This window comes from Artemia franciscana, chromosome 4 (assembly GCF_032884065.1).
Source record: "Artemia franciscana chromosome 4, ASM3288406v1, whole genome shotgun sequence".
Taxonomy (NCBI): domain Eukaryota; kingdom Metazoa; phylum Arthropoda; class Branchiopoda; order Anostraca; family Artemiidae; genus Artemia; species Artemia franciscana.
The window spans coordinates 55,598,970-55,605,200 of record NC_088866.1 but is presented as its reverse complement, the minus strand read 5'-3'; positions in this window follow the sequence as shown (position 1 = coordinate 55,605,200).

The window sequence follows — 6,231 nt, the reverse complement described above, 5'->3', positions numbered from 1 at the left end:
TATCTTTATAAAAGGTTTAAGGAATGTCTCTTGGATACAAAAGATATCTATTTGATTATCCAAACAAAACTGCACAAGAAGGTCCTTATTAACTTTCACAAGTGATCTGGCATTCCATGATAGCATTTTTAGATTTAAAGTCATTTGTTAGCACACTGATCCCTTATAAAACTGGTGTCAACTGTTGTCAAATTGAGTTTATCCATAAATTCGCATATCTTCTCCACTCTTTCTGCAATTGGAGCTGAGCCTATTGAAAGCACTTCAGGGGATAGAGCCAATGCAATCAAGATTTTATTCACTGTGTCTGTTATAGTTTGACGTTTCACCGATTCTATGGTGTCTGTCCATATTCTATTTACATTGGTTCTTTCAGGTTTTACTGCACTACTATGAACTGCTTGGGCATAACTTCTGTACATAACCTGAGCTCTTTTAAAGCTAACTTGATATTTTTCAGCCACATTCAGAATCTCTTTATTTTTCACTCTAATTTGACAGGCTGGTGAAGTTGAAGAATGATTTCCAAGACAATTGGCACATTTATACATGTCTTTGTTGGTAGTGACTTGGTTATTCTTAAGATGACATTCTGCTGATGAATGCTTCCCTGCACATCGCAAGCAGATTGGTTGGTTGGCATGGCAGTCCTTTTGGATATGATCATATTTTTGGCACTTGAAACATTGGATCACTCTTCTGTTATAGATATGAAGTTCCCTATTTCTTCCACAGAACCATATGCTAGAGGGAAGAAGATTTGATTTAAATGTAACTAAAACTGCAAGACTGTCCTCTAATTTTTTCAATTCTTTGTTAAATCTTTTCTGTCTGATAACTGATAAAACTTCAATGTTTGACCTTATACTTGCTAGAATATCCTCATTTGAGAGATGTAGAGGAACACCTTTCACAATGCCTCGAGTCAGGCTTTCCCGTTTATTCACTTTAACTTTAGTTTCTGCTATTTGACTTATTGTACACAGTTTAGCAGCTATCTCCTCTTTTTCTGTATGGATTAAAAGTCTTCCTCTTGTCTTATTAACTTCAAATTCAAACTTTTCCTTTCCAAAAATAGAGCTCAAAAATTTAGCAATTGTGAAATCATCTGGGAACTTTTGGTTATCCTCAGTTACTCGAGCTTCCACAGAAATGGATAAAAGATAACTATATGGCATGTCAACACTTTTCTTGTTCAACATGGTAGGATTCTGATTTATGCTACTTTGTACTTCATTAAGCTTCCGCTTCAAATTTCTGTTTTGAGGTTGATTCAGGTACTCAGACACTGGTGAAACATCTCTTCTTTTCATAAAGTTTTTGTAGGATTGTCAGTGTTTGCCTCACTTATAACACCTTCAGCTTCTAGTGGGTTCACTGTTCTCATTTCTTCTTCACTATTTTCACTTGATTGTAAAGGGGAAAGTCCTCATTCCATTCTTGAAGGGATTGAAATCTGTTTGAAGTAGGCACTGAATAGTTTTTCACAATTGGGAAATGGCTGATATTTGTTATTCCTCCTGACACTGGACTAAAATGACCTTCTCCCTGGCAGCTAGAAACACTTGCAAGTGGGTTCACTTGCATATCCTGGAAAATCACAGGCTGTCCTTGATTGGTAATGGGAGATCTCACAAATATAAGTTGTCCATGTTGTTGATAACCAACCACATTGTGGTGCATGGTCACAGGTAAAACTATCCCTGGATCTGGAGGGAGATTCATCTTCTCTTTACTATTTTCTATACTTAAAAGTCAAACTTCCACTCTTAAATCACCCTGTTTCTCTATGAATGAATGAATGAATGAACTTTATTACCCGTAAAGTATAAAAAAACACAAAGTACGGAGTACTATAAATAAATATAAGTAAATAAACAAAAACAAATACGATAAACAGCGAAGAAAAACAAAATTCAAACTAACAAAAGACAATATGGACTAATCAACCAGTATCAATATGGAAAAAAGGCTGCAGAGGGTCATAAACGTGAATAAAGTTGACAGTCTTTTTACATAAATCATCACTGGAAGACCGAATCCGAGAAGGCACATCTACTAAACCAAATCGAGCAATTATTTTTTTGTTTCGGTGCCATCTAGGAAGCCGGAGGAGGAATTTGCAATATCTGAAATAAGCCGTACGTAGAGTATGTGGATCTTTCTTACGGAACAGATGAGCCATGCCTGATAAAAACAAAAGCACAGGGGCGCAATAAGCGTTATAAATCATGCACAAACCGTTGCGGTTGTAACGGCTTTTGTTTGGGGATATTTTTCCGTAAGCGACGCGTAGGTTTTTCACGGCTTGATTCACTAGGGATGAACAGGTAGCGGAAAGTGTTAGGCCGAAACACAGACAAAGCCAACTAACTAAAGAAGAACATGGTAGAACTGCAGTCCCAGAAACGAATGGAGCGACCGCATAAGGGCTATTAAAACAAATAAACTCGCATTTAGACGCATTAACTGACAGTCCAAGCTTAGATAGTTCATTGGTTAATATAGTAAAATTAGAAAGCAATCCACGGCGAGTCCGGGCAACAAGAAGAACGTCATCTGCATATGCAATAGAAGACAAACCAGTATTACCGTAAAAAACAGAACTTCTAAGGGGACGCAGGCACGATGCAAGCACGCATTTAAATATACTAGGAGACAATACGGCACCTTGCCGAACTCCCTTATTAATTTTTACCGGGTCAGATATTTGGCCATTCCAGGTAACTTGAATTTTAGACTTTGAATACCAAGAAGACAATAAACTTAATACGGAAGGATTAACACCTGAAGACGCAAGGGAAAATAGAGCCTGAGAGTGTACAATATTGTCGAAAGCTCCAGAAATATCAACAGTAAGACAGTATAAAGACATTTTAGCTTTTACGGCATCTTTCATGAGTCGGCTTAAAACATGATGTGCATGGGAGCAACCGAAACTTTTCCGAAAATCAAATTGAAAAGGCGTAAAATCACAATTCGACTCAATTTCTGGTAGTAAGAAATGTTCAAGCAACTTACTTAAGAAACACGATACTGTAATGGGACGATAATTCACACATGACGTGGGGTCCTTGCCTCGCTTTTGAATAGACGTTACACGGCCACAAAGGAAACTATCAGGAACAAGCGACTGTGCTAAGCAAGACTGGAAACATATTTGTAGATGGTTAAGTAGAGCAGGACAATCATAAGCAAAAAATCGGTAAGAAAGGCCGTCAAGATCAAGGCTATTTGAACGCTTAATTTTTCTTAAAGCCCGGCGAATTTCAGATATTGCTACAGGCTGGACATGAGCCTGCAGGAGACGATATGGTAAAAGTGGTTTAAGCAACTTATAATAAAAAGACTGAAGAAAACTATTAAATACACTGAACACACGCTTATAATGATCAACAAAATTAACTAGCTGGAGACAAGATAGGGTAGATGGGGAACATTTCTCACTATTAATAACCTTATTCCAGGAGGCCTTATCGGTGGGGCCTGGCCATGCATTCAAGCGTGCCCTCTTCAAACTGGCCTTATATTCAAATTTACACTTTTGTTTGACAGAGAAAACAGCTCCGGAAGATGGTCGGTCACATGATATCCACATACCTAGCCAAAATTTGGCTTTTTGCTTAGCACGTTTTACTTCAGGATCAACGTTCCAATTAGGCTTTCTTGTACCAATCCTAACTTTATCCACAGGCACTGCAGCTTTGGAAGCTGATTTAAGGCAATGGACGATTTGACAATAATAGAAATTTAGGTCAACTGTACTTTAAGGCGAGGGAACTGACGTTTGCAGCAGGTGATATGGCACTTTTATGGTTGAGAGTAAAGCAGTTAGCGTAGCAAGGTATAGTGGGACATTAGCACGATCCCAATTCAACTTCGTATGCCACTTCGGCTGAGCCGAAAGTATTTTGCCAGATAGCTCACAGGACAAATTACAGCTAAGAATAAGGTGATCGTCGTCAATCTTATCTTCGTCCACCCTGACAATCGATGATATTAAGCTGGAACTGGAAGAGATCACTTGATGCAGGTTCGATTTTGAACAGCCTCTGTTATGAATATACGTGAATGGGAGGCTCTTAACTGCGACGTGATATATGCTAGGAAGGGATTCTAGCAAGAGGATTGATCTATCGGAGGTACCAAGAATGTCACAGTTAAGGTCACCAGCTAAAACCCAATTTAGGTCTTTCAAACGTAGACTTTCAAGTAGAGACTTTAAACTGGAGCAACATTTAGCGAAAGATGTGAACGATGCTACAGAACGTCGATCGCAAGGTAAGTAAACGTTTATAAAGGCGGTACTGTCACATTGAATCACTAAGATGTTATCATCACAATGAATCACAGAGGGCTTTGATGGGGAACGGAAAAAAATTGCTAGGCCACCGGAAGGGCGGCCTCTAGTTTTCTTGGCCTCTTGCGAAAAGAAATGGTGGACAGAAGATCGCTTCAGGCTAGAAACGTTTGATTTGGTCAAAAGATGTTCTTGCAAGAACACTATGTCATGGACTAATTATTCATTAATGAACAAGTCTTTGTCTTTTGTGCCGTTAATATTAAGAGAAGCAAAACTTAAAATAGTGGCTTGGTTCATTTTGGAGCAGAGTTCAGAGCGCGTTTTATCACTGGGCAATTCATACTATAGGAAACATGAGCTTCGCCGCAGTTGGCACATTTCGGAGCCTCTAAGCAAGGATTGTCTTTAGTATTGGAATGGCATCCGGAACATTTAGAGCACTTCATCTCATTCGGGGCACATGGGCAGTGAGCTAACGAATGATGGATACTTTGGCATCTAAGACACCGCCTGGGCAATTCTTTGTATTCCGATATTTTAAAAGACTTGTAACCCAAGCGCAGACCTGTAGCGATGGCAGATTTTAGTGCAGCGGAATCAAGGAACTCTAAACGGAATGTATGAGAAGAGCCGATCTGGCTGGCCTCAACAAGACCAGGAATAACGGAGATGAGTATACTGCTAGAAACACTATCGGGAAGTCCCCTAATTACTCCAAGAGGTTTGCGATCAATCACTTTAGCAAGAATATTTGGATAGCTCGCAACAGCAGATGCGGCAAGAGAATTGGCAGAAGCTTTATCCCGCGTAACAACAACCCATCTTTTCCTTACCGGATCGGACTTTACCGACACAATACCGTCATGTCCGGCGAAAGAATCAAGCTTTTTCTTGCGAGAAACGGGGTCTCTTAGTTCTGGAGGCGGATATTTAAGAACAACGGCGTACGAGGGTTTGTGATTGGTACCCTTACTATCTGAGACCAAAGAACTATTAATAGACGTTGTTGGACTATTGAGGTGAGCAAGCGATTTTAACTGATCAAGGCACTGGTTGACTTTGGTGGTAAGGATTGAATAAGCTGACGCCGGAATGCTAGGGACTTCAGAGGGGGATTTGATCACAAACTCTGGAATATCAATATTTTCTGCAGAGCAGCGAGAAAGAGTAGCGATAATGTCCGACAATGAACTATTCTTAGCACTGGATCCCGAACGACGAGGTATAGGCTCATCTGGGAAGCAATTGATATATAAAAGTTTCTTAGCTCCAAGAACATCTTCATACGGGAAAAAATCACTAGCGTATTTCACAATAGACTGATGGTCCAACCCCCCATTGAGATTGTGCTGAGCAAAATTCAAAACTGGGCAATAATAAAGCGTACTGGTATTCCAATTGTCCATGATAAGCAAATTTCACTCACGGCTCGGCATCAGTCCAAAAACAATTAAGTGAAAGAGGTATATCCACAGAGAAGTTCTCAATAAGCACAATTATGAAATGATCCACACTGGCTAAATGAATGCAATGAGAATAAATAATAACTTATCTTTGAGTGGGGCTAGTAATCCAGTGATTTGCAAGTAATCCGAATATTTCAATGCACGACTCAGATGATAGTAGTGCTGAATACTAACTCACAGCCACAATCCATAAATAATCCTTAAGCCGTAACCATATACAAGTTTATAAATTTATCTAACAAGTTTCAATTACAAGTTCAGAAGTATTTCACTCGTTATTTATTCCAAACAGGTACAGAGTTAATCCGGCTTAAATTCAATTAGTTGTTGACTGGTCAAATCACACGTCACAAATTATCAGAGCTAGCGAAATGCGACTGCACTGAATGAATGCTAGATGCGAACTATCTACTGCTGATATTTCAAACACGTTCTATATCTTTAAACTTCGCTCCCCAGTTG